Raw genomic sequence first — 24,908 nt, 5'->3', positions numbered from 1 at the left:
GCCAGGACCTAAGCAAGGACTGGCTGTGGTTAAATGCAATGCGGAGTGTGGGGTGGGGAGATCTCCGTCCGACAGAGCCCAGGCTGCAGAGATGCCGGAAATCAGACCCTCCAGTGTTTATTCCCCTTGGAGAGTCTCCGTCTATTCCAGAAAGAAACTGCAGATTGATCTGTAGATGTGACTTTCCAGAAGCACCTGTGAGCCCCCAAGAAGCGACCTCTGCAGAGCAGCACCCTGACCGGCTGCTCAGTCATTCTCCATGAAGGCGGCAAGTGTCTGCAGTGCCGGGGGGTCCGGCCAGGCAGTCTCTCGACCTCTCACTCATTCACACACTCACTCAGTTACTAATTCATCAGTCAGAACTTATCAAGTGCCTACTATATGCCAGATGTGGTGCTGGGCACTAGAACAAAGTCTCTCTTGAGGAGGTTGCATTCTGGCGGGGAAGACAAATACACAGGCAGACAGGTAAAGCAGACGAGGTGAGAGCGCTGAAGAAATGGAACCCAGGATGTGCAAGGGGCCAGCAGCGGGGCCTCGGGTCCTTTAGACCAGATGGTTAGGAAAGCAATGGGAAACTGAGAGCCGATAAACCAGGAATCAGAAATACAAAGTGCTGAGGGAAACAGCATTCCAGATTTTAAACAAAAAAACACAAAACAGTGCAAATTCCCTGGAGTGGGAATCAGTGAGCACATTCCAGAAAGACGAAGTGGCCAGGGTGTGCGTGACAGGGCGGAAGGGGTCACAGGAAGAGTCCAGGCTGGAGTTGGAGGGCCAGAGAGTGCAGGGTCCTGCGGTAGTTTAGGTCTTTATCTCTGAGCAATACACAGCAATTGGTAGGTGTCACACAGAAGGGGGCATGACTGGACTTCAGGTTTAACGGGGTGGCTGTGGCTGCAGGGTGAGCATGGGCTCCAGGGGGTCCACAGTTTTAGGCAGAACGACTGTGGTGAAGGTGACAGATATTATGAGCAGGTGGCTTAGCAGTGACTAGCTTCACTGCGCAGATGTTAAGAACAGCCTGCGTCTGTCACTCACTCATTCCGTCCCCAAACGTGGATGGCATGGTTTCTCTCTGCCAGGATGGACACTAGGGATATGCTGATAAGCAGGAAAAGACATGGCGTCTCATGGCTTTGTGGGTGACTGGGCTGAGCCACATGGCTCTCGCTTGGGGTCTCCGAGCAGGTGTGCTCAGATGGCAACTTCAGCTGGAGTCATGTGCAGGCTTGGCTGGCTCTTCGCCTGCATTCTGCCCTCAGCGGGGACGGCTGGAAGAGAGGAGGTGGGCCCACTCTAGGACTACTGAGCTTCTTATCTCCTGGAAGGTAATGGGACAAAAGCAATCTGGACAGCGGACACAGCAAGCGCCAAGGTGCTGACGTGGATGGGATGTGTCTGCTGGGAGAGGTGAAAGGAGTCCATGTGCCGGGTGAGGAAGAGGAGGATGAGGCTGCAGAGGCGGCCATGGCCGGATCACACAGGCCCTGACCCAAACGTGTCAGCTTTCAGAACAGAAGTAAACCCCTCAGTATTACTTCCCTTCTGTACCTACAGTCTCTCCAGACACATACCTTTAAACACCAGCTCTAATCTGAGGATTCCTAAATTCCCGTCTCCAGCCATGTGGCTCCCTAAACTCCAGAAGGGGACATCTTCCTGCCCATGTGACTTCTCCTTTGGCTGCTGAGTGGGCATCCCACACCGGGCCTGCACCGGGCTCCTGGCTTCCTCCCACCTCCTCTGGTCCCCGCAGCACACATCCCTGAGTCCTCTGCATGTCATCAACGCCACTTTCTTCTTAATCTCGCTCAGACTACGAGGCCTTCGAGTCATCCTTGGCTCTTCTTTCTTACTTAAGCCAAAGTCAGTCTGTCAGCATCCTGTCATCTCCACCTTCAAAATACGTCCAGAACCTGACAGTTCTGATCAAATCCACCATTTTGGTCTGAGCCATTACCATCACTCACCTGGGTGATTTCAAAAGTTTCTGCGCAGCTGGTCCCCAAGGATGCCACTTCTCCACAACGGACCTCACACCCCACTACTCATGCCCTCGTGGCATCCCCTCACCTTGAATCCAGACCTATAACCATCTTCTGTCCAGGAGGACCTGGCAGAAGGGACTTTCTTTTTTTTTTTTCTATTTTATTTTTTTTGAGACAGAGTTTCGCTCATTACCCAGGCTGGAGTGCAATGGCGCGATCTCGGCTCACCGCAACCTCCGCCTCCTGGGTTCAGGCAATTCTCCTGCCTCAGCCTCCTGAGTAGCTGGGATTACAGGCACGTGCCACCACACCCAGCTAATTCTTTTGTATTTTTAGTAGAGACAGGGTTTCACCATGTTGACAAGTATGGTCTCGATCTCTTGACCTCGTGATCCACCCACCTCGGCCTCCCAAAGTGCTGGGATTATAGGCGTGAGCCACCACGCCCAGCCGCAGAAGGGACTTTCAAAGCTGAGCCATAAGAAACCTTATCGCTTTTGCTTAGGGCTTGTAAGGTGTTCACTTTTGGGGAACTCAGTCACTGCAGAGGAATTCTGACCACCCTGAGTCCACCATGCTGTGAGGAAGCCCAAGCTAGCCTGTGGAGAGGTCACATGAGGAGAGAAATGTCTGGCCTGCCCTTCCCTTCCAGCCATCTTGGGAGAGGACAACATGCAGGCAAAGAGCCAGCCAAGGCTGTAGATGACTGCAATTTCAGTTGCCATCTGAGTGTAACTACCCAAGTGGAGGCCCCAGGTGAGACCCCATGCAGCTAAGCCCAGTCAACTCACATATCCATGAGACATCAACATAAATCACTCATCTCAGCCACTGAATTGTGAGGTTGCATTAGTCCCTTCTCACACTGCTATAAAGGCATACCTAAGACTGGGTAATTTATGAGAAAAGAGGTTTAACTGATTCACAGTTCCTCAGGCTGTACAGGAGGCATGGCTGGGGAAGCCTCAGGAGACTTACAATTATGACAAAAGGTAAAAGAAACCCAGGCACACCTTCACGTGGCGACAGGAAAGAATGTGAAGCGGGAGGTGCTACACACTTTTAAACCGACAGATCTTGTGAGGACTCACTCACTGAAATCTGCCCTCGAGATCCAATCACCCCCCAACCAGGTCCCTTCCCCATCATCGAGAATTACAATTCAACATGAAATTTGGGTCGGGCCGTGGAGCCAAACCATATCAGGGTGCCTTGTGACACAGCAAGAGGTTTCTGGTGTCCCTCTGTGCGGGTCCCCCTGCATCTCCAAGAGGAGATGCAAGACATACTACATCTCTGCAGAGTTGCAAATATCAGCCCTTAAAAATTCAGGTTACAGAGCCCAGGAGGTCAAGGCTGCAGTGAGCTGTGACCATGCCACTGCACATGGCTGGGCGCAGTGACTCACACCTGTAATCCCAGCACTTCAGGAGGCCGAGGCGGGCAGATCATGAGGTCAAGAGATAGAGACCATCCTGGCCAACATGGTGAACCCCCCATCTCTGCTGAAAATACAAAAATTAGCTGGGCATAGTGGCGTGCACCTATAATCCCAGCTACTTGGGAGGCTGAGGCAGGAGAATCACTTGAGCCCGAGAGGTGGAGGCTGAAACGAGCCGAGATCATGCCGCTGCACTCCAGCCTGACAACCAGGTGAGATGGTCTCAAAGTAAATAAGCAGACACTGCAGAAGCCCAGTGAGGCCAGGATTGCAGCTATTTTGATCAACAGTGTCTTCTCAGTGCTTGGACATATAGGCCTGCAATAGCTGCTGAATGAGTTGGTCACAATGAAATAATATGACTAGCGTCCTTTAATTGAACACTGTGCTAGGCAGTGTCCCAAGGTCTTCACATGGATAATTGCAACAAAACCTCACAATGATAGTATGAAGCAAAATTTTCTTGTTTTTAAAATTAAGCCCGACCTGTGGCAAAATTGTAACATGAATAATCTTTATCTTTGGGGCTCCTTGACCCTTTCCCTCAAGAATCCAAGATCCAAGATTTAGGATTGTTCTTCCCACTGCCAAGCTCTCTCCCCATCCCCAAAACTGGGGTGTCACAGTAATTGGACTCACCTCCCCACCCCCGATGAATGATGTACTATCGAGAGAGACCAAGAGGTGCCCGGGTAACCTGGGGCCACACGTAGGTAAGTACTTGCTGAACGGTATTGAGTAGATCTGGAGGTAGGCATCACTGAGATTCTTGATTTTCTTACCTGCAAGGAGCCCTCATGTTGTGACGAAAATATCAAACTACAAAAGAGGAAAAAGGATTCTGCTTTCACCCCTGCTCCCACCCCATGTGGGAAGAGATCTCTGAACCTCTTACAAGAAGACGACCTATTCTGGATGCCAGGATGGTGTGCTAGACATAGAGACATGCTGCTTAGATTCCTCCTTCAAGAAAGGACTCACTGCCCAGCTGTGAAGAGTGTGGTCTGCTGACAGCCTTAAACGTTAACTCACTCAGATTTGCCTCAACTCGAGCTGACATATCGGTCTTTTCAGGTGGCCCCAGCCAACAGCTGAGCAAAGCTGCAGTACAAAGGCCTACGCGTCTCTGTCGAACATGGGCTCCTCTCACACACTCCACAGATGCCCAGTGGGCTGACAGAGACTTTGTCAAATCTGTATCATTGTCGGGCAACTTCCCATCCCTAATTCTGCTTTCTCTTTTTCCTTTCACAAGTATTATTCCCCCAATAAACCCTTTGCCTTCCAAAAAAAAAAAAGAAAATTCAGGTTAGATCACGTCATTCTACTGTTGAAAACCCTGCAATGGCTTCTTACATCACTCAGGAAGAAAAGATCCAAAGTCCTTACCTTGGCCTTCAAGAGCTTTAAGGGATCTGCTCCAAATCATCTCCCTCATCTGAATTCTTCTTCTCACTCGTTCCCCATGTTCACCCTACTCCTGCACCTCCAGCTTCCACACACTCCCCAGACACGGCAGCCACCTGCTCTCCTCCCCAGGGTCTGTGCACTGCTCCCTCCCTGACTTCATCCAGGTCTCTGTTCAAACAACTCACCAACAGTGAGTCCTCCCCCAACCACTCAGTGTAAACCAGCTCTTCTATTACCATCACTCCTCATCCCTTCTCACTTCCCCCACCTGACCTGTGCATTAATTTATCAACTCTCTACCAGAACCAAGGGCATGGATTTAGGTCACTTTTTCCAGAAACTAGAACGCATTCACTGCAAAGTAGTTGCTAAATAAATATTTTCTGAATGAATGAGCATGTTTTTAGGTGTGGGTTCAATTGGATTTCGCTCTTTGTTTTAACTTTTATTTTAGGTTCAGGGGCACATGTGCAGACTTGTTATATAGGTTTTAATCAGGGCAAGTACTCTAAGCTTTGAAATTCTTCAAGAAGCCAGTGCCTGAGGTGAACAAATCTATTTCCCTTTAAAATCATATATCTGGACATACTTTTCTGACTCTTCAAGTGAAAATTACTTGGACGCTCCCATAATACAATCAAAAAGGGCTCTGAAAAGAACCACATGGGCCAGGTAGGGGGTGGCTCACGCCTGTAATCCTTTTGGGAGGCCAAGGCAGGTGGATCACAAGGTCAGGAGATTGAGACCAGCCTGACAAACATGGTGAAACTCCATCTCTACTAAAAATACAAAAAATAGCTGGGCATGGCGGTGGGCGCCTATAATCCCAGCTACTCAGGATGCTGAGGCAGGAGAATCATCATTTGAACCTGGGAGGCAGAGGTTGCAGTGAGCTGAGATCTAGCCACTGCACTCCAGCCTGGGTGACAGAGCAAGATTACATCTCAAAAAAAAAAAAAAAACCATGTGTTGGTGAATCCTTGCTGTGCATAACCAATCACAGGCTACAGGAAGCCAGGCACACTGTCTTTAGCTAAATTGAATGATCACTATTAGGACAGGCGGCACATCAGTGATATTTGGAAACAAAAATGCCAGCATATGAATGTGAGCAATGGGGTAATTACCAGTTCAGACAGACCCTGAATGCACACTGGCACAGCTCCACAGCTGTAATTACCCCATTGACACAGGACGGGCAGTCTTAATTCACAGGCCGCACGTCCCCTCTTGCCCCCCAGTCACTTCAGGATGCGGAAGACACACGCCATGTCAGGTGCGAGGTGAGACAACAGGGGCCACAGGACTGGGGATGACAGCCACGGTGACAGCACCTGAGCGCCACACTTTTACCCAAGCGAGCCGCTCGACCGCTTACTGCACACGTCCTCCAATCACTGAACAGTGTCAGCTTCCTGAGGGTCAGTGGGGAGGTCCTGGAGTTCTGCCCCACTGAGAATCCAGAGGTCATGATGCGCTCCGTCTCCCACACGTGGTGACACCCCGACCCCAAACTGCACATCTCTAGCTTTCCCTGCCATAGTGGATGACACCATTGCTGCCCCCAAAACTCACGTCCTGGCTCCTTCCTGCCTCTCACACTCCACGTCCAGTCCATCGGCAAACCCTGTTGATTCGACCTTGAAGACACACCCAGAGCCTGAGCGCTCTCCCCGCCCTGCCTCAGTGGAAGCCCCCATCAGATCGCATCAGGACATGGCTCCCAGTGGGGTTCCTGCTTCCACTCCTAATTTTTCCTGTTTGGTCACTGGAGTGACCCTCTACAAACCAAAGCCAGACACACCTCCTCTCTCAACTCCAGCAGCATCTGACATAAACTGATGGCAAAACTATGCCAGTCGCTCCTTGCATCTGAGGCAGGAGGGTAAGAGACGGGGCTCGGACACTGGACCAAACAGGACTTGCTGATACAGGTCCCAGGCAGAAGCACCTTCCCATGAGGCACACCCACAGTGCACGTCAGTTTACCATCACCATGGCAACACCCAGAAGTTACCACCCCTTTGCATGGCAATGACTGGGCGATCCAGAAGTTACCACCCTTTTCCAATAATTTCCTACATAACCTGCCCCTTAATTTGCATGTAATTAAAGTGGGTATAAATACGACCGCGGAGCTGCCTCTGAGCTGCTGTTCTGGGTGCACGGCCTGTGAGGTAGCCTTGCTCTGCAAGGAGCAGGGCCTCTGCTGCTGCTGTTCCCGCTGCTTCAGTAAAAGCTGCTGTCCAACACCACCACTTGCCCTTGAATTCTTCCCTGCGCAAAGCCAAGAACCCTCCCAGCCTAAGCCCTGATTTGGGGGCTCCCTGCCCTGCACCACATCTACATTCCTGCTGACGCGACTTCTTGGCGCCTCATAGCTGGAGACAGAGTTACCTTCCCCCTCCCCTGAAACCAGGCAGACCCTGGGCCTGGCTTTGGCCAACAGAATTCAAGCAATGCCTTGCTCCATTCAAGCCTGCGCCTCACGAGGTCTTCCGTGCCTCTGCCCCCTTCATGCTCCAACTGTGCCCTGGTCAGAAGCCCTATCTCCCCTGATGGAGGAGGGGAGAGCAAGGCGGTCACCCCCGCCCAACAACTCAGACCCTGCAGTGGCCACCCAGGCGCATGTGAGCCCCGGCTGGACCAGAGGAGCTGTTCCATCTGGTCCAGTCAAGCTGAGACATTCCACACAGCCAACCAGAGGCTTGGGAGCAATGACGGACTGTGACTGCTTCAAGCCCCAGGCTTTGGGACAATTTGTTATGCGGCCTTATTGGGGCATTTCTACAATTCTTGGAATTCTACCTTGGTCCCTAAGACTCTAGCCAATTTATTCCCAATGTGGGTTTCATTTTTTACTCCCCCGCCCCCGCCACTATTCTCTGTCCGGCCCACCTTCTTCTCTGTGGACATGTCAAGTACCCACACCCGCTAGGCCCTCTGCACTCCCCCTGCCTGGAATGTTCCTCCCTGAACACTGACAGGGCTCCCTCCACCCTCTGCTCAACATATATGTCTAGGGAAGCCTCCTGGACCACTCTTTAAAGTGCCACCATATCACTTCCTGCTCCTTTACCCAATTTACTTTTCTGCAAAGCACTTATCACTGCCTGAATTATATCATACACAGTTGACTTTTTCTTCACTGGGAGTTGAATGTTGAGGTCTGTTTTGCTAACTGCTATACCCCCGGTACCTGCAAGACCGCCTGGTACACAGTGCTCAATCAACCCCTGAGAATGAAGGATAGTCGGGCAATAACCAGGCTGGGCCCAGGGATGCCAGGTGCGTCTCACTATATAGATCCCTGTTAGGATGCGCCCAAGTATCCCTTTCCCTTGGTAGGGACGCCGGAGACAGGGCAGTTTCCCAAACGACAGGGTGGACGTGCCGGCAGAGTCTCGTTAGACCATCCCACTTGGTTCAGACTCCATTGCTCTTCCATCTCTTGGTATTTCAAATTCCATGGGCCAGGAATGAATGGCTCAGGAATACTACCTTTTCTCTTGTACAAGTCCCATCAAAAAGAACTCAGCTGGGCATGTGGCTCACGCCTGCAATCCCAGCACTTTGGGAGGCCAAGGCAGGCAGATCACTTGAGGTCAAGAGTTTGAAAGCATCCTGGCCAACATGGTGAAACCCCATCTCTACTAAACATACCAAAAAAATTAGGCTGGTGTGGTGGTAGGTGCCTGTAATCCCAGCAACTCAGGAGGCTGAGGCAGGAGAATCTCTTGAACCCAAGAGGAGGAGGTTGCAGTGAGTTGAGATTGCGCTACTGTACTCCAGCCTAGGCAACAGAGTGAGACTCCATCTCAAATAATAATAATAATAATAATAATAAAGAAAAGAAAAGGAAAGGAACTCTTCTTGCGTTCTTCCCATATGTGGGGCAATCTAGCTTTAGCGTTCCTTCCCAATTCTCCCTGCTAATGATGCAAGGAACACGGAAGCCACGTGCCATTAGCTCTTCTCCAAAGAATCTCCAAGGAAAGAGACTTGGGAGAATTGCTCCTCCATTGCTATGAATACGCTCCTGGCCACAGTTCCTTTTGTATTTTCTGTATGTGCTAACATAACATTCGGAGTAAGAAAGCATGTCCGCACTCCATGCTTTGATTTGCTGGGGAAGCTGTGAGCTCTCTCCTCCTAAGGAGTGAGAATTAGGCAATTGTTCATATTTTCTTTTATGTCCAGCCTCCCTGGAAACTTGGAGCCAAATGAGAATCTTGGAGTAACTGTGTTCAGCCCACAAGCTGGCATCTTTTAGTTCTCCCATCTCTAGTGCAAACATTCTTCTTCCTTCCATATCACTTCATTGTATTTAATGATTTTGGTAATTAGACCATATCCTTGGAAAGAAGCATAATAAAAACACATTCACAGATAATGAAGTCATCAATTACCATTTTTTTAAAGTACGAAAATCAAAAGGGACTCAAATCAGGTTAAATATCACTGCATGATCCGTGCTGGGGGTGGGGAAGGGTGATCTGGTCAGTTTCAGTATTATTCTCACACAATTGTTTCAGGAAACATTCAGCCCCAATTTCAGTCTTAGATATCTATTTCACTAAAAGCTATTACATCTGAAAGGAAAACTATATCTTGTTTTCAATTTAGTAAAACTCAGTGGTGGGTGTGATTTGGTGACCCAGTCACCAAGCTCGTCACCAGACTGGCACTTCAGCGTCTCTGCTCCATGCAGGCAAAGGAGAGGGGCCGTGAGCTGGCCGTCAGGCCAGTGTGCCTTCAGGTACACTGAGCTGGGAATCTGCACTGCCTGACATCCTCCCAGGATGGGTCTCTGATCCCTGTAGAATCCTCTTGGCTCTCAGCAAATCAGTTTGATTGAAACTGTGCTGAGGTTCCAATTCCACTCACATCACTGACAACAAAAGAAGAAAACACCACAAACTCAAAAAGTGTGAGGTCAGACAGGAGGGAAGATGCTGTACTGCTGGCTTTGAAGGCCCTGAGCAGCCCTTGCAGCTGGAAAGGCAAGGAACGAATTCTCCCCAAAGCTCAGAAAGGCACACAGCCCTGACGACACCAGACTACAGCCCTGTGAGGCTCATCTTGGACTTCTGACCCCAGAACTGTAAGAGAATATGTCTGTGTTGCTTTAAGCCACTGAGACTCTGTGGGGTCACTTGCTACAGCAGCGATAAGAAACAGATACACGGTTTCTGAGCTTCAGTACCACTGACGTGTGGGACCGGGTGACAATCTGCTGTAGGAGACTGATCCGCGTGCGTGGTTGAGGGTTTTACAACCCTGGCCTCTCCTTCCCCATTCATATCAATCAAAAGTGTCCTCAGTCATTGCCAAATGTCCCCTGGGGGGAAGTTGCCCTGCTGAGAACCATCTTTCATGGCTTTTTTAATCCAGGAAACTCTCAGCTAAGCTCCTTCCACCCAGGGATTCACGGCACATCCTCCATTAAATTCACTAAGCCCTGAACGTGTGTCCCAGGCACTAAAGGCAGAGGGTTGGATAAATCATGGTGTGTGCCCTCAGAAAACTCAGTCAGTAACCGAGGCAGCTGCTTAAAGAACTACGTGGTAGCACCTCCTCTTGAGAGTTACGTCCTGAAAACTTAGAGCACACAGTGAGAAGCGAGATAGTCAGCTTGCTGAGAACTGCAGGACCAGCTTGGTTCACATTCAGGGTCGGGAGTCAGAGAATAGGGCACCTTTCTTTGCTAATTGAGATGTAATCATTCTTTTCTAATTGAGAGGGAATCCACATGCCATAAAGCTCACTGTTTTGGTGTGCAATGGCACAGTGCTGGTACATTCACAAAGTCTTGCAGCCATTATCACCATCTAACTTGAGAACATTTTCATCACTCCAAAAAGAACCTCATACCCCTTAGGGGTCTCATCCAATATCCCCATCCCCTCCACTCCCCGCAACCTCCTCCATCCCCTCCAAACCCCTCCACTCCCCCACCCCCTCCACTTCCCCCCACCCCCTCCACTCCCCTCCCACATCCTCCACTCCCTTCCCACCCCCATCACTCCCCTCCCATCCCCTTCACTCCCCTCCTGTCCCCTCCATTCTCCTCCCACCCCCTCCACTCCTCCCACACCCTCCACTTCCCCCCACTCCCTTGGCTCTCCTCCCACCTCACCCACTTCCCCACCCCCTGCCTCCCCCCTACCTAATCTACTTCCCCCCCCCACCTCCTCCACTCCCCCCCATCATCCCTGGCGACCACCCAGATGCTCCCCTCAGAGCTCCAAACACTTCCCCAAAGAGGCTATATATGGAGGTAAAATCACTAAAAGAGTATTTTCAGGTGCAGCCTAATCCTATTTTCTCTAATTGTGAAATGCAAATGACCCCGGTAATATATGGATCACAGAACTGGAGATGATTATTTTTTTATTTTTGTAAAAAATGTTTCCCAGAATGAGAATCCAATAAAATTTTAACACTTGGTAAAAAACAAATTCATTCAGCTTAACTCAGTGGCATCAATAGCCAATCAAGCCACCAGCTAAATATTGGAGGAGATCTCAGCTCATCAGGAATGCGTGAGGAATATCCAGTTACCTGTAGCCTGATAGAGCACGTTCTAGTTTAGCTATTCTCTTTATAACAGAGGTCATTAAATGTCTGAGGAGCAGCTTAAAATACTTGAAGTTTGGAAACCCCCTGTAGCCCCTCTGGTCTTTAACGAAAGCAGACTCCATTTCCATTCAGGAGCAGTGAGCCGCCACCGCACAGCTCAGCTGTGTTTAACATCCTAAGAAATGGAAATGCATAATTGGCTTTATGGGATTGCTTCCAGAAACACTCGAATTGTGTTATTGATTTTTATGCGACAAAAAGGGTAAGAGCGGCCCCAACAGCCCTGAACGTTGACAACGGCTTCCAAAGGAGCTTTGAGTACCTTCTGCTGTGGGGTCCTGCGGCCCTCCTTCCTCACTGCGACCTCACAAACAGCAGAAGTGCTCCCAAATGCAGAAAGCCAGCCTACCTTCAGGACCTGTTCCAGGTTCTCCAGCTTGGCTTGGAGCTGGTGTTTCCCCTTCACAGCCAAATCGCGCTCTCTGGTCACAAGGGTGAGTGGGTGGTTGAGATGCACATAGTCTGCCTTCACCTGCAAGTGGAAGGGATGGAGACAAGGAGGCTATCACAACACACCTAAGAGCTGCAGCAGGCATCTGTCCCCAGCTGGCATCCATTGCTTCCTCTTTAGGAGCAAAATCCTCAATTTCCTCTTAGAGAATCCTTCCCTCCCTCATTCTCCATCATGGACTGGAGAATGGACTGGGTCCAGTCCTACTAGGGGTGACTCCACATGACCAAGGGCTGGCCAATCAGCAGACGACCTCTGCCTTCCTCCCTCCCACCTCTACCACAGCCTTGGTGATTGGTTCAGGGTTGCAAATGTGCCAGGCCTGGCCAATGAGTGCAGTCCCATGCCCTGGGTGTAGTGATTGGTTGGGGAAGTCACATGACCCAATTGCATTCTGGGATCTTGCACTTGTATAGGAACCTGGAAGAACTCTCCCTTTTGCCCACTGAACTTGGAAAGTTAAAGATAGAAATCTGGAGCTGCTGTGGCCTTTGCCATCGTGAGGGAAGAATCCATCTGAGAACAGAGCCAATGAGACGAACACAGAGAGATGCAGAGGGAAAAGCAGGATCCCCATGGCCTCATTTGAGCACCTAGATCAAGCTGAGCCTGAAGCTAACTGTCTTTTCCTTTTCAGTCACTTGGACCAATAGATTCTTCTTGTTTGCCTATGCCAATTTGCATAGTCTATCCCCTGTAACTATGAGCCCTAACAGATAAAGTGTTTTCCCATTGTCTATGCATATTAATTGTCTAAAAATTCCACCTCATCTTAAAAGTGAATAAAAATGGCAATGAAATTCCACATGAATTAGAATGCATTCCCCAATACACCCAGAAACCACATAAATTCCATTCTCAGGCCACAACTCCCAGGGCCAAGTTACAAGCTTATTGGGAAGGCAGGTGCCATATTCAGTCTCTCTGCTTTCTGAAACAGGTAAGGGGAAGCTGTCAATGAAAGACGTCACCATGGTTCCTTTCCCATTCATTTCATTGTAGAGACAAAACATATTTTCACCCAACGACAGCTTTGTGGTTTCTTTTCCCCCTCCCCAAGTGTTATGACATGAATTATGGCTTCAATAACAGACTAACATAATGTCACGCTTTTCAGCTGCAGAAGTCCTTTCTATTTCAAATACTTTCTGTACCAAGTATTAGTTTAAACTGACAACTTCTGGGGCACCAAAAGAAAGGAAGGCACCCACTTGGCATTTGCAAATGGGAACAGAGTTACGGGAAAGCTGTTATTAAGAGGTCATAGAGAGGTCTCATTCAAAGGAATGTTTTAATGCCATTTTGCTGCAACGTGATGTTATCAGGCAATGAACTTAGAGAAATAACCCAAATGCCCCCAGTGAAAGTTCCACGACCTATTGGAATTAAACCATCCTCTTCTGAACCTCAGTACCCTGGGGTGGAGGTTTGCAGAAAGCATCACTTCTTGCATCCTCGCTTTTCAAGAACATTAGACTTGGGAGTCATGCTTGAATGCCTCTAAATCCAATCTCACACAGCGACCAGCATCATCTTTCTGAAATACCTGTCAGATCTTGCCTCTGCCTGCTTGAAACCTCCTGTGGTTTCCATGGGAATTAGAATAAACTCCAAACTCCCTGGTGGTCTAAAAGCCCTATCTATCTGCTACCCTGTTGCCACCATCCTGGGGACACCCTGGCCTCCTTCTGTCCCTTAAAGCCGCCGAACTTCTTCCTACCCCGGGGCCTCTGCACCTGCTGATTCCATCAATGCCGCAGGTCTCTCCCCTGTCCTGTCCCCGCCAGCTCAGGTCTGGCTCCTTATTAGGAGTCACGTCAGACAGGCCTTCCCAACCCATGCAAGGTGACAAAACCCTCATCCCCACCCCCGCCTCCATCCCCCTCCCTCCCCCACTGCCACACTTTGGGGTCCACATGTGCTCATCACTGTCCTCTGCAGCTGTCTGCCTTCTTCCTGTGGCTGCTCCTCACTGGAACGGAAGTCCCACCCGGACAGGGGTTTTCTTTTGCCCAGAAATTCCCCATCTCAGAGCCCAGAGCAGCGCCTGGCAGGGAATCAGTGGTCGAGCAAGACTTTTGTACCGAATGGAATGGTGGGACTTGAGGAAAGTTCCAAGCCTGGAAAGGTGGCCCCGGCTCCTGTCACCACTCCCAGATCTGGCCCCTCCGTCATCATCCCACTTTGTGTCCCGAGAGGCCCATCCTCATCGCCTGCACCCCCTCCTCCTGCACCCCCTCCTCGTACCATCTGGCTTCTAATAGGCTCACCCAGTGGGAGACGGGGTCGGAAAATAATGAATCAGCGTGACGCCCGGCCCCCAGCCCTCCCCACCAGCCTGCAGGGGTTACCTGAGCTGCTCCCTTCAGAAAGGCTGCTGGCGAGCCTGACGCTTGGCTGGAAGCCTGGGAAGTGGGACCTCGGGAGAATTCCTACATTCCCTAATTGATTAGGATGGCTTACCGCATGTAGGCCACTTGAAAAGACGGTTTACACTGAACGCCTTTCCTTCTGGGAATCTAGAATTTTGGTATGTGCTGGACAGAGTGTGCCCATGTAACCAGCACCCCCATAAAAACTCTGGCTGCTGAGTCCTGAATGGGCTTCCCTGATAGATGACATTTCACACACATCACAGCTTGCAGCTGCGGGTCCATCAAGCGTCCTGTGTGATTCTTGGGAATCCTCTCGGGAGATGACCTGGCGAGCCTGGACCTGGTCTCCTCGCGGCTTCCTCCCATGTGCCCTCTCCCTTTGCCACCTGTGCTCTGTGTCCTTTTGCTATAATAAGTCACAGCCCTGAGGGCAGCTGCGCACTGGGCCCTGCGAGTCCTCCCACTGAGTGATGGAACCAGGCGACCCCCGGCATAGTGTCCTCCTACCAGGAGGGCCTCTCCCACACCCGCCTCCCGGTACCCACAGCAGGTGGCCACAGCCCCCGGCCTCTGCTGGTCTCAGACTCCCAAGACCCTTTGCAGGTGTCTTGCCCCACACACCCACCGGTACCCACACCTTGGCGAGTACTTTCTTTTCTAAACTCTGCTCCATCCTCCAGCCAGCAAGTGCTATTTCCTGTTTTCACCCTGATGGGTAAAATCTCCAAAGAAAAAACATCTAACGGTCCAGAAGCAACATGACGGCTCAGAGGCTCCCTAAACAAGGAGTTTCTAGTTTGGGGAGGAATGGATTCAGACTCATGCCTCACAGAGAAGCCAACTTGGGTTTCAGGCTCCATATGCAGAACCCAGCATGGAGATGCGTTTATTACCCAGCATTTTATAAGAGCACTGGACAGTCAGGAATTGCCCACCAAGGGGCAGCATCCAGCTTTGGTCAAGAACAGGAAACCTCCAACCTGCGGACAGACTGCCATTCCAGTGTGACCCTGGAACCCACTCTCCCACCAGAACGTTACAAACGGTGCCAGAAGTTAGAGTCCAGCTGGCCCCTAAATCCTATTTGTCCCACAGTGGAGCTGTGTTTCTGCAGTGGAAAATGTGGTGGCAACTGCAGTAACTTCACAGAAGGCAGTAACATAGAGGGAATGAACGGGTCTGTTGGCCTTGAGGTGATGCTCGTAAGGAAAGTAAAATAATAGAAGTTCAGGGAGGAAAGTGAAGAGCCCAGACAGAGTCCGCAGAGGACCTGGGGGCAAGCCAATGACATTTTCTCTTTCTTGTTTTCGAGATGGAGTCTTGCTCTGTTGCCCAGGCTGGAGTGCAGGGGCACAATCTCGGCTCACTGCAACCTTCACCTCCCAGGTTCAAGGGATTCTCGTGCTTCAGCCTCCCAAGTAGCTGGGATTACAGGTGCGCACCACCATGCCCAGCTAATTTTTGAATTTTTAGTAGAGATGGGGTTTCGCCATATTGGCCAGGCTGGTCTCAAACTCCTGACCTCAAGTGATTTGCCCGCCTTGGCCTCCTGAAGCGCTGGAATTACAGGTGTGGGCCACCGCACCTAGCCCGATATTTACTCTTTAATGGAGCTCATCTCATGCCACAATTATGGCTTTGCATTTGACTTAAAATTCTCTATAGTGTCGTCCTTTTGTTTACCAGGATGATGAAGGCCATGGCCCTGGTTTGCAACAAGGAGGAGAGGGTGTGTGGACCAGGAGGTGGGGAATAACCCAAGAGACTCATTTCCTAGATGTACAATGGCTGAATAATGGCCCCACACAAAGATGTCCACATCCTAATTCCTAAAGTCTGCAAATATATCGCTTTCTGTGGCAGAAGGGACCCTGAAGACGGGATTGCATGGAGGGTCCCGAGAGTGGGTGAGCACCTGGGTTATCCAGGTGGGCTCTTTGTAATTACAGAGTCTTTATCAGGAAAAGCAGAGTCAGAGATGAGAAAGAGAGAGATTGGATCATGCTTTGCTGCTGGCTTTGAAGATCGGGGAAGGAAGCCAAAAAAAGGCAATGGGAGACTCCCCCAGAGCCTCAGGAAAGAACACAGCCCTGCTGACACCTTGACATTAGGACTCACGCTCTCCAGAGCTGTGAGACACGATGTCGTGTTTAGGGGAATTTGTCACAGCAGCAATAGACAACCAGTCCTCATCACCACAAGCACGCAGCCAATTTTCACTCTACGCCAGCAACTGACACCTGTCCCAGGAAAGCCTAAGCCCCAGTGAGCTGGGCCAGACACCCCCCTGCCCCTCCCTACCCTCAAGTCAAGATCTGTCACTCCCTCTACTGGTGTGGCCCCCAGGGCTTCAGTCGCTCCCCTAACCCTGCCTGCACCTCCCTAAGAATGCCTAGCAACCTCCACAATTGCTTTTGGGGGCTGTGCCGTCTCTCTCCTGCTGGGACCAGAACGAGACTGTGTGTGACATGGTTCTGATGACCCTGGAGCAGAAATCTCTGGAGGACAATGACCTCTCCTGAAACAGAGCTTCGTGAGGAAAGCTTCAGCCCCCCCGCCCCTTTCTTCCTCCCGCCGCAGTGGAGATGCGATCCTTCGAGACAGAATACCACCTGTCTCAGTGTCATGGAAGCCACCCTCCACACGCGTCACAGCTGGACAGGGGCCCCTGAGCCCTCACTCCTGCTCCAGGCAGCTGCCTCTGGCCGGGGCACCACCTCTGGGCTTCTTGAGCATAACAGTGTCCCCGGCGTGTAAACTACCGAGCTCAGCTTGTGAGGTGCAACTGGAAATAATCCCAGCTGATATACCTGGAGAAGGGGCGTTCTCTAACTTGCCAGCCACTAATCCCACCTGGATAGAGGACTGGCACTGCTAAATTAAAAACACTGTAAATATTGGCTCCAGTGGGCCACTCAAATGCCAGCACCCGGGGCCGGTGGCCCAGAACAGGACCTGGCGGTCTCTTCTCCGCCCGGTTGAGCGTTGCAGCTCTGCTCATGCCAGGGGCCTGGGTGGATGGGCCCTTGGCTGACAAATGCCCGGCCTCTGGCTGAGCACAATATAGATGTGCCGGGATCCCTGCTGTGTCAAGGTCTCTGCCTCCAAGTTCATCACTACTTTTTTTTTTTTAGAGAGAGACAGAGTTTTGCTCTGTGGCCCAGGCTGGAATGCAGTGGCAGGATCTTGGCTCACTGCAACCTCGGCCTCCTCCTGGGTTCAAGTGATTCTCCTGCCTCAGCCTCCCGAGTAGCTGGGATCACAGACGCACTCCACCATGCCCAGCCAATTTTAGTATTTTTGGTAGAGATGGGGTTTCTCCATGTTGGCCAGGCTGGTCTCAAACTCTTGACCTCAGGTGATCTGCCCACCTCGGCCTCCCAAAGTGCTGGGATGACAGACATGAGCCACCGAGCCTGGCCTGGGTCCCGCCCCATTGCTCCTGGACTAGGACAGTCTCCCAGATGTTCTCAAGGGCCAAGTCATTCTCCTACTAAAGAAGAAAGTGGACTTGGAGTGACAAAGACGACTCGGAGATTTTCACTAAGACACATGACCAAGGAAAACGCGTCCTAGATGTTCGAGGTTAGGAGCCCAGAAGAGTCTTCCTTTGTCCTGCTTAAATGCGAGGTGAAGAACAGTTCCCTCTTATGAGATTTCTTCAGAGAATAACATTCAGCTGCAACCCTGGGCTGGACACTCACCTTTCAGTCAAACACCTAGCCCCATGAATCCCAAACGTCGCTGTGTATCATCCTTGCCAATCTTCATAATTTTCTTACTAGAAAAATGTTTATAGAGGGAAATTGCTAGTCAGTTGCACGGCTGTCATGCACACCAGGTTTCCCAGCTGCACCTGTCCTTCTACAACCTCAGGCTTCTGGCCAGCAGGTAAGAGGATTTCCCAGGTTGTAGGAAATTCTGATCCATGCTACAGCATGTGGTCAGAGGTCATGAACTTAATGAGCTACTAGCAGCCGGCTCCAGAATGTCAGGTGCTAACAGGGTTTGAGTGATTCTCCAAGACGTGCTCACCGCACAGAAACACAACAGCACATTAATAACCCTGGCATCAGATCCCGACGCTGGACTGGATTTTATTCTCTAAAAACATCTTGTAAGCATGAACTGTCCCAGCAATCCTGCAAGATCTGCACATGTGCCCCAGAACTTAAAGGACAATTAAAGAACAAAAAAGAGTGAACTCTTCTTCACTTCGATCCACACACGCACTCGTTTCTGTTTTGAAATGCAGATTCTCGTGGCAGCAACAGTGGTACCAGGTGGAAGACAGGCTTTAAATATTTGACATCGGATATTCAACGTGGTGAAAACCTTGAACCTCAGACCTGCTACAGGACCAGGGCGGGGAGGAGGAAGCTTCACAGGCCCCTTCTAAGCCAAGCAGAGAAGAAATTTGAATCATTTTTCTGAAATCAACACAAGGCTGGGTTTGCAGGTTGCAAAGGCATCAAGCACATTCTCTGCACTGTCTTAGATCCCAGATCCTTGGTTTCCTTCCACAAGGCTGCCTGCCTAAGAGAATCCAATACTCCAGATAGCCCAATACCACAGTTTGCATCTAAGAATCAAACATTTCTGCACAGGGAAAACACCGACAATGCTTAAGAGCGCTGATAATTAATTTCCATCTCTTAATCAGGGCTACTGAAAAGCAGTTTGCAATTCCAAGCAAGAATCAGATACGGGAATTGCTGATCCCCAAGTGTCTCCAGGGACCCAGAAGGGCCCTGGTGTTTCTGCAGGTTTGCACTGACGGGCCTACCCAAGAGTCTGGAGGGACAGCTGAGTGCTTCCATCAGCACAAACTCACCCCACCCCTTCAGCCTCCCCAGCTACCATAGACCGCAAAGATGCTGGGCCCAAGAGACAGTCTCTGGAGACTGCCACTCTGTCAGTGCCCGCCATGCAGGTAGCCAGCCCAGGCATTTTGATGGAAAGCCAAGCTCTGCAAAGCAGGCAAGCTGCAGGATGGACCTGAGGACGCCCCTACCGCCTCTGGCAAGGCACTGCTCTTCCCGTCCACGCCAGGTGAGCTGCTGGGCTCCCTCACACACTCCTGCAAAGCAGAAGCAAAGGCCAGCTCATTTCCTGTGCCTTGCAGCCTTGTTTAAAAGGCCAAGCTGAGAAGACAGCAGGGGGAGAAATTTCAAACCTCAAGCAAACAAACAAAGCGGTTTGAATCCTACAGGAGCAGGGATGTCCAGCTGCACCACCAGCCAGCCAGGAAAGGAGCCCATTGCCTCGGCGGCGAGGGCTAAGCGCTGGGACCCCACCTCCGCCGGCCCTTGCTGGGCTGGTCAAATGCCCGCAGGGCTCGGCTCCAGCCCCACCCCACCCTCCCCCACAGCTGGCATCGCCTCTCCAGGTGCAGGAGCCCAGCTCAGCAGTGGAACGTGAGCACATGCAGCTATTTTAGTCAAAGGAAGAAAGCTGTCCCGGGATCCAACCTCCCCGTGCCCAGCTCCCCACCAGTCCTGTCGTCAGCCTGCACTGGAGGCCTGAAACACCCCATCCTTCTACATTTTTGCTCCTATTTGAAGAAAAATACTCCCGGCCTAAGAAAGTCACTAAGCCTTATGATGCATTCAGACCTCAGTGTGAGCGAGTTTATCAGCCTTTCCTGAAAGTGTAGGTTTGGAAAGGGAGGGTGGTGGAAAAATGGGGAAAGCTACTAATTGGAGAGTCAAGATATACTAAAACACAGCTTTTTAAGAAAAATTGTGGTAAAATACACATTACGTAAGATTTACCACCTTAACTATGTCACTTGCAGGTACCTCAGTGGCATTAAGGACATTCACACTGTCTTACAATCACCACCACCCATCTCTAGAACGCTCTTCCTCTCCCCCAGCTCAGACTCTGTCCTCAGGAAACACCACCTCCCTATTCCCCTCCGCCCAGTCCCGGCTCTTCCATTCCACTCTTCATCTCAGTGGAGCTGACGACTCCAGGAACCTCATATAAGTGTAATCGAACAGTGTCTGCCCTTGGAGACTGGCTTATTCACTTAGCAAAATGTCCCCAAGTTTCATCCATGCTGCAGCGTCAGACTTCCCTTTTCAAGGGTCAATAATATTCCATTGCACACACATGCCATACGTTGTTTATTCACTCATCCTTCAGTGGAAATGTGGGCTACTTCCACCTTTTGGCTACTATAAATTTGTCACATGTACATATATCTATTTGAGATCCTCCTTTTCAATTTTTTTTTTTTTTTTTTTTTTTTTTTTTGAGACTGAGTTTCACTCTGTTACCCAGGCTGGAGTGCAATGGCATGATCTCGGCTCACTGCAACCTCCACCTCCAGGGTTCAAGTGATCCTCCTGCCTCAGTCTCCCAAGTAGTTGGGATTACAGGCATGTGCCACCATGCTCAGCTTACTTTTGTATTTTCAGTAGAGATGGGGTTTTGCCATGTTAGCCAGGCTGGTCTCAAACTTCTGACCTCAGGTGGTCCACCCGCCTCGGCCTCTCGAAATGTTGGGATTACAGGCATGAGCCACCTTGCCCAGCCCCCTTTTGAATTCTTATACCTAGGATTGGGATTGCTGGATCATTTGCAATTTTATTTTTAATTTTTTGAGGGACTTCCATACTGTTTTCTATAGTGGTTGTACCGTTTAACATTCCCACCAGCAATGAGCAGGATTCCAGTTTCTGTACATCCTCATCAACACCTGTAATTTCCTGAAAAACACACCTTTTTTTTAAAAAGGCCTTTGTGTCAAATCAAGAAACCTCTAACATTTATATTTTATTACTAGAACTCAGTTATTCCTTGAAATATGCATTAGCAAAGCTGCAAAATTAAAACCACGCATCAGTTCAAAGCCACCCATCATTCAGTGAATGTTGACAGAGCACCTACTACGCATCCTGCGAAGGTGCAGGACAGACAGTCACGGATGTGACAGCAAAGGCCTCTGCAACCACGTGCCCACATTCCCGTAGGAGACAGACAAACACAGAAGTGAAGACCTGTGATAGACTAAGACACAAAGAACATGAAAACAGGGGTGGCCACACAGAGACAAAAGGGGTGGAGGGAGAACCGTTAAGTGGACATTAGAGCCACGAACGCTCGCTGGGGGATGCACAACCTGGGGCTTGAAAGGCAAGAAGCTCGCAGCTGTTGAAGATGAGGAAGCAGAGTGTCCTAAGCAGAGGCAACCATCAAATGCTGAGACAAGCTTAGGGATCCGAGGAACAACAGTCAGTCAGAGGTGGACGGGAGGCAGGAAGGTGGACAGGATGGCGGCCACAGGGAGAAGCCTCAGCTTTATTTATGGAAGGCACCGGAAGGGTCAGAGGACCGCGTGATCCAGTAGCATCACAAGATCACTTCAGTTGCCACAGGGAAAGAACCACAGCATGACAAGGGAGCTAGACAGGCCAATGAGAAAATGGCTTTGGCATCTGGGAAAGAGAAGAGGACCACAGCAGAGAGGAGGGAGGACCCACAGCGGAGAGGAGGGAGGACCCACAGCGGAGAGGAGGGGAGGACCACAGCGGAGAGGAGGGGAGGACCACAGCGGAGAGGAGGGGAGGACCACAGCGGAGAGGAGGGGAGGACCACAGCGGAGAGGAGGGAGGACCCACAGCGGAGAGGAGGGGAGGACCCACAGCGGAGAGGAGGGGAGGACCACAGCGGAGAGGAGGGGAGGACCACAGCGGAGAGGAGGGGAGGACCACAGCGGAGAGGAGGGAGGACCCACAGCGGAGAGGAGGGGAGGACCCACAGCGGAGAGGAGGGGAGGACCCACAGCGGAGAGGAGGGGAGGACCACAGCGGAGAGGAGGGGAGGACCACAGCGGAGAGGAGGGAGGACCCACAGCGGAGAGGAGGGGAGGACCACAGAGGAGAGGAGGGGAGGACCACAGCGGAGAGGAGGAGAGGACCACAGCGGAGAGGAGGGAGGACCCACGGCGGAGCGGAGGGAGGACCCACGGCGGAGAGGAGGGGAGGACCACAGCGGAGAGGAGGGGAGGACCCACAGCGGAGAGGAGGGAGGACCCACAGCGGAGAGGAGGGGAGGACCACAGCGGAGAGGAGGGGAGGACCACAGCAGAGAGGAGGGGAGGACCACAGCAGAGAGGAGGGGAGGACCACAGCAGAGCGTAGGGAGGACCACAGCAGAGAGGAGGGGAGGACCCACAGCGGAGAGGAGGGAGGATCCACAGCGGAGAGGAGGGAGGGCCACAGCGGAGAGGAGGGGAGGACACACAGCGGAGAGGAGGGGAGGACCACAGCGGAGAGGACGGGAGGACCACAGCGGAGAGGAGGGGAGGACCCACAGCAGAGAGGAGGGAGGGCCACAGCGGAGAGGAGGGGAGGACACACAGCAGAGAGGAGGGGAGGACCACAGCGGAGAGGAGGGGAGGACCACAGCGGAGAGGAGGGGAGGACCCACAGCGGAGAGGAGGGAGGACAACAGCAGAGAGGAGGAAGGACACACAGCGGAGAGGAGGGGAGGACCACAGGAGAGGAGGGGAGGACCACAGCGGAGAGGACGGGAGGACCACAGCGGAGAGGAGGGGAGGACCCACAGCGGAGAGGAAGGAGGGCCACAGCGGAGAGGAGGGGAGGACACACAGCGGAGAGGAGGGGAGGACCCACAGCGGAGAGGAGGGAGGGCCACAGCAGAGAGGAGGGAGGACCCACAGTGGAGAGGAGGGAGGACCGGATAGGAGGGGAGGACCACAGCGGAGTGGAGGGAGGACCCACAGTGGAGAGGAGGGAGGACACACAGCGGAGAGGAGGGGAGGACCACAGCAGAGAGGAGGGGAGGACCACAGCAGAGAGGAGAGGAGGACCCACAGCGGAGAGGAGGGAGGACACACAGCAGAGAGGAGGGGAGGACCACAGCAGAGAGGAGGGGAGGACCCACAGCGGAGAGGAGGGAGGGCCACAGCAGAGAGGAGGGAGGATCCACAGCGGAGAGGAGGGAGGACCACAGCGGAGAGGAGGGGAGGACCACAGCGGAGCGGAGGGAGGACCCACAGCAGAGAGGAGGGAGGACCACAGCGGAGAGGGGGGAGGACCACAGTGGAGCGGAGGGAGGACCCACAGTGGAGAGGAGGGAGGACACACAGTGGAGAGGAGGGGAGGACCACAGCAGAGAGGAGGGGAGGACCCACAGCAGAGAGGAGGGAGGGCCACAGCAGAGAGGAGGGGAGGACCCACAGCAGAGAGGAGGGGAGGACCACAGTGGAGAGGAGGGAGGACCACAGCGGAGAGGAGGGGAGGACCACAGCAGAGCAGAGGGAGGACCCACAGCAGAGAGGAGGGGAGGACCACAGCGGAGAGGAGGGGAGGACCACAGCAGAGAGGAGGGGAGGACCCACAGCAGAGAGGAGGGAGGGCCACAGCAGAGAGGAGGGGAGGACCCACAGCAGAGAGGAGGGAGGGCCACAGCAGAGAGGAGGAAGGACACACAGCGGAGAGGAGGGGAGGACCACAGAGGAGAGGAGGGGAGGACCCACAGCAGAGAGGAGGGGAGGACCCACAGCAGAGAGGAGGGAGGATCCATAGCAGAGAAGAGAGAGGACCACCGGGGCACGTGTGGCGCTGACGTGGCTGGCTGCCATGTGCTCCATGGTTTGAATGTATCCCCCAAATTTCATGTGTGGGAAACTTAATCCTCAACAGGGCAGTACTGAGAGGTGGGGCCTTTAAGAGGTGACTGGATCATGAGGACTCTGCCCTCATGAATGGATTAGGGGATTAATGGGTTAATGGACCACTGGGTTATCAGGGGAGAGGACCTGTTAGCTTAATAAGAAGAATTGAACCCTGAACTGGTCTGTAAGCACACTCAGCCCCCTCACCACAGGATGCACTACACCACCTTGGGACCCTGCAGAGCCCCCATCAGCAAGAAGGTCCTCACCAGATGCAGTCCCTCACCCCTAGATTCTCAGCCTCCATAGCTTAAGAAATAGATTCCTTTTCTTTATAAAGTACCAAGTTTCAGGTATTCTGTTATAAGCAACAGAAAACAGACTCAAGCAGGGAGTTCGATTCAGATGAAGAAAGAGCAGCACCCAGGAGGCCCCAGCATGGGGCCACACCATTCACTGGGGAGAAAGTAGTTGGGAGAGTGGGCACCAATGGGTTCGTTCTGCCTTGTGGTTAAAGATACAGGTGCCTAATAACTTCCAAGCAGAGATAACCAGCAGACAGTGGATGAGACATCACTGGGTGCCTCACGTGCTGGTCATGTGAAGCGGTGAGGGAGACCTGGCTCAGGCTCTCGGGCCACCCTCACACTGGCCTTCACTGATTCCTCCCTGCCTCTTCCCAGTTGTTCCTCCCCGGCCAAGCCCCCTCCTCCAGGGCCCCAGATGGTCTGTGGATGGTGGTATCAGTTACCTTGTCATGCTGCCAGGCCCTTGTGGGAAGGCCTGCATGACGGGATCTCAGGCGATGCTCTCCCTGGGCGGCATCCTTCAGTTCATTTCCCTAGGACAAAAGGAAAGGACGTGTGAGATGGTGCCCCAGTGTTTAGAGACTTGGTACAGTGCAGGGGTTAGGAGCTCTGATTTGGAAATGAAACCCAAGGTTGGGCAC

General features: G+C 52.0%; 1 protein-coding gene across 10 annotated transcripts in view; it reads right to left on the bottom strand.

Moving 5' to 3' along the window:
• The window catches only part of RIMBP2 (RIMS binding protein 2), a 340,749-nt gene that overhangs the window by 114,113 nt on the left and 201,728 nt on the right, over positions 1 to 24,908 (bottom strand). For all 10 annotated transcript variants that reach the window (XM_064379555.1, XM_064379553.1, XM_064379556.1 and 7 more), the window contains 2 exons: positions 24,711 to 24,800; positions 11,834 to 11,956 (listed from right to left, as the gene is read on the bottom strand). The gene's annotated coding sequence lies outside the window, so the exon portion shown is untranslated. The remainder of the gene's footprint in view (positions 1 to 11,833; positions 11,957 to 24,710; positions 24,801 to 24,908) is intronic.

The sequence above is a fragment of the Aotus nancymaae genome, unplaced genomic scaffold (genome assembly GCF_030222135.1).
Source record: "Aotus nancymaae isolate 86718 unplaced genomic scaffold, 86718_ANA_hifiasm-v0.15.2.pri h1tg000021l, whole genome shotgun sequence".
Taxonomy (NCBI): domain Eukaryota; kingdom Metazoa; phylum Chordata; class Mammalia; order Primates; family Aotidae; genus Aotus; species Aotus nancymaae.
This window is presented reverse-complemented; position numbering and strand designations above follow the sequence as displayed.